The sequence below is a fragment of the Zootoca vivipara genome, chromosome 6 (assembly GCF_963506605.1).
Source record: "Zootoca vivipara chromosome 6, rZooViv1.1, whole genome shotgun sequence".
NCBI classification, from domain to species: Eukaryota; Metazoa; Chordata; class Lepidosauria; order Squamata; family Lacertidae; genus Zootoca; species Zootoca vivipara.
Window position 1 is genome coordinate 5636987 of NC_083281.1, and position 4210 is coordinate 5641196.

A 4210-nucleotide genomic window follows, 5' to 3' on the forward strand; every position below is an offset into this window, starting at 1 on the left:
AAACACATTTTTTTGTATGCATCTTCTTTATTTACTCACATATGCCTTTTTGCAAGCAATATTAAAATGCAAACAGAATCGTATTTCTCCTCCATTTGTAGACCTGGCTGATGCAAGCTGCTGTAGCCAAGCTGTTGATGGGGACATGAGTCGTGCTTAAAAGCTTGCACTGGGTGCCCCTACCAAGCCAGGCTCAAAGTTCTTGCAGGTGGCGCTGTGGTCTAAACCACTGAATCTCTTGGGCTTGCCGATCAGAAGGTAGGTGGTTCGAATCCCCATGACTGTGTGAGCTCCCGTTGCTCTGTCCCAGCTCCTGCCAACCTAGCAGTTCGAAAGCATGCCAGTGTGAATAGATAAAGAGGTACCGCTCCGGCGGGAAGGTAAATGGCATTTCCATGTGCTCTGGTTTCTGTCACGGTGTCCTGTTGCACCAGAAGCAGTTTAGTCCTGCTAGCCACATGACCTGGAAAACTGTGGACAAATGCCGGCTCCCGCGGCCTGAAAGCGAGAAGAGCGCCGCAACCCCATAGTCGCCTTTGACTGGACTTAACCGTCCAGGGGTCCTTTGCCTTTACCAAGGTTCTTGCATTAAGGTGCTTAACAGCATGGGGGTGTATGGGGTATACTTCTTGTGGTGACATACTGTGCTCCGTCTGGGGTAGTTTGTCCATCTTTGGTCCCCATCTTGCAATCAGCTCTCACCTGCGGCTGCCAGGAGCTGCCAGCATGCAACAGCAGCCGCAATCCTGGGAACGGCTTCGACTAAACCAGGTGAGGGCAGTCGGTGGGTCTCCAACCCTCAGTGAGTAAGGGGTTTCCCTTCCATGTGAAGTCAGCTCTGGTGGATTGAGCGGACGAGACCAAGAGTGGGTCCAAGGGCCAAGAAGGCAGTTTCTGCATGTGCTGTAGAGGGAAATGAGGAGCAACTTGGGAAAGTAGTCTATCGAGAAGGAAAGCGCCGATCCTAAACCTCTGCCACCTTGCAGGTTGTCTTGGGGAGAAAAGGCAGCTCAGGAGTAAACCCTGCACAAATCTGGAGCGGAGTCCCTAAGACGGCTGGGTGGCGCCTCATACGCCTCCTTCCAGCAACGTCTTGCTCTGCTTTCCTTCGGACCCCATCTTTGAGGCTGATAGGGGGTCTTGTCGTCCGGGCAGCTCAGGACCTCCAGACACACCGCCCAGGCTTGCACCCCAGAGATGAGGCGCGTTCCATTGTCTCTCAAGACAGATGGATTGCAGCAACAAAAACAACTTCTGCAAACCTGGGGAGGGGTGGTTTCCTTGCAGCTACTCACACTTCCCTCTTGGGCATGGATGGGGCAGGTTTGATGGCAGATGTGAACGTCACCCAGATCCTAAGCATATAGGAAACGAAAGGGTTTTGGATTGCCTTGAGTTTCTTTGACTCATCTGGCTAGGCCAACAAGAAGGGAAGGAGCAGGAGAAAAAGAGGCTGGTGGAATTATCTCATAATGATGCTTCGCCTGGCAAGGGGAGAGAGCTGCCTGGTGTTTAATTGTCCATCCCCCCAAGGCTCTTTTTTAAAAAATATTATTTGAAAAAGCAACCACTGTGCATTTGATTCCTCCTACTTGCTTAAAACGGCAATCAGATAGTGAGATGATTTGTGTCGTTTGATCTCGGCAGGTCCCCAACCACCGCCGAGAAACGTCCCAAACTGAGAAACTGCCTCAGAAGGAGCATAGCATGTCCCCCCCCCTCCTAACACCCCAAACACCCTAGAGAGAACCGTACTGGGGACAGACTAAAAGATAGAAGGATGTGCAGGGGAGAAAGGGGGACTGATACAGCCCTCAACCAAATTTACTTTGTGTAGTTGCTTTTTCTGAAAAGCAGTCTTAAACCATGCAGCATGGTTGCAAACACCCCTCTCCAATTTTTAAAGTGGAAAAGCTGGGAACTGAACTTGGGGCCTTCTGCCTTGTGGTTGTTTGAATTTATATACCGCCCTAAACCTGGAGGTCTCAGAGTGGTTCACAGAAAAGGTCACAACGTATATAATCGGAATAAAAACAACAACCCAATATCATCCTCCCATAAACGAGCCACATTTTAAAAGGGTATAGGATGTCTAACAGATCAACCAAATACCTGGTTAAAAAGGAACCTTTTTGCCTGGTGCCTAAAGGTGTATAATGAAGTCACCAGGCGAACTTCCCTGGGGAGAGCGTTCCACAGAAGGGGAGCCACTGCAGAGAAGGCCCTGTTCTTGTGTTGCCACCCTCTGGACCTCCAGAGGAGGTGACACACGAAGGAAGGACTCAGAAGATGATCTCAGGGTCTGGATAGGTTCCTATGGAAAGAGGCGGTCCCCGCAATGTGGTAAGCGAAAGGGAGAAGCACACAGCTGGGTGGAAATAAATATCTTAATAAATAAATGGCTCGTGCCTTTCTTCTGCCACGTGGCAGCACCCGTGGGAACGGGCGGAACAAGCATGGAGGACTGTCCCTGGAATATAGGGACACTTGGAGGCAGGGCCAGATTTAGGTTGGATGAGGCCCTAAGATACTGAAGGTAATGGGGCCCTTTATATGTCCAGCTGTCCTTTGTCAACAACAAATGGTCGCTGTTTTTTGTCTTGAATATATGCTAGATGGTCATTGATGGACCTACTAGGGACCTCAAGCCTTTTGCACATGTTGCCCTGCAACCAGTCCATGCAGAATGTAGGCACCCTATATATAGAAAGGAGCAAACCAGGGATATTTTAGGGAGCAGGCTAGCAGGCGGGGCCCATGAGTTACATAATAGGAGCCTACACAACACAAAACTCTGTTGCTGTATGTAGGTTTTATTTTATTTTTATTTTATCTTATATTTTGGAAATGTACATCCAGGTGTTTTTTTCCTTTATTTTTTTTTGGGGGGGGGGGGTCCTAAGAGAGTGGAGCCCTAAGCTATAGCTTGTTTAGCTTATATGTAAATCCGGCACTGCTTGGGAGGTACGCCCAGCAACTCTTGACTTCTCTTTCCCATTCAGACTAACAGCCAAATAAAGCAACAAAATGCAATGCAGTATGAAATAGGGGGGAAAAGAAAAAAGAGGAGCCCATTTAGGGGCCCTGCCCGTGCTTTCCCCAAGCTCGCTAGCAGGAAAAACCAGGTAACAAAAGCAGTTCTGGGGCAGACGTCAGGGCAAATCTCCTCTCTCTCCACCCAGCACAGATCCCTCCATCGTTTAATCTACCCCAAGTATAACAGACTTTTAACCACCAATTCTGGGCCTGCCATCTGACTATTTGGGAAATGGCAGATAATGCCAGCTAAAAGCTAATCACCAGCCCCTTGTCATTTAATCAAGCAGCTCCTTGCATTATCTTTGCAGTTCAGTTTGAGCAGTCATCTGACTGAACAATCTCCTTTGCCTCCCCTGCTACAGTTAAGGTCATCTCCTGCTGAAACGGCAGAGTTCTTAGAAAGGGAAGGTATATGAGAACATGATAAGATGAGCCCGGGTGCTGGATTAGGCCAAAGGGGGCCCATCTGGTCCAGCAACCTGTTCGGACAATGGCCAGGCCAACCAGAAGCTCCAGCAGTGGGGAACCCGCAAGCAGGATTCGAATACAAGAGCAACTCTCCCCTTCTGTGATTTCAGAAGTATGTGTGATGGCCTCTGATTGTGAAGGCTGGAACCATGGACGTTGTGGCTTAACCTCTTTCAAAGCCATCCAAAGTTGGCGGCCTGCGGCCACCACAATCTCGTTTGGAGCGAGTTCCATACTTTTAACTAAGCGCTGAGTGAGCAAGAAGAACCCGCCGACAGCATGCGAATCAATTTGGCTAACCCAATTCAAAAATACACACACACACCCTGCTCACACACACAAAACAAATCTGTCTACAGCCAGCCAAAGACAACCAACCACACCCTTAGCCACCCCCAACCTCTCTCAGCACCAAGGAAATACAACAAACGAATAGTAAGAGAAGTAACGCTACCACAAATCCCACACATGCACTAAGTAGAAGAATAGAAGTGTATCCACCCCACCCCACCCCACTTACCATTCCCTTCTCCCCCTTTCCCCCTCTTTTCTTCCTAACAAAATAAATAAATGCTTTGATGAATTAAAAAACAACAACAACTTTGTTCTATCCTGTTTCCCCTTTGTTTAAACCAATTCATGAACCAAGAACTTATACACTGGCCACTAATAATGAACCAGATGTTGTAGCTATTACTCCACA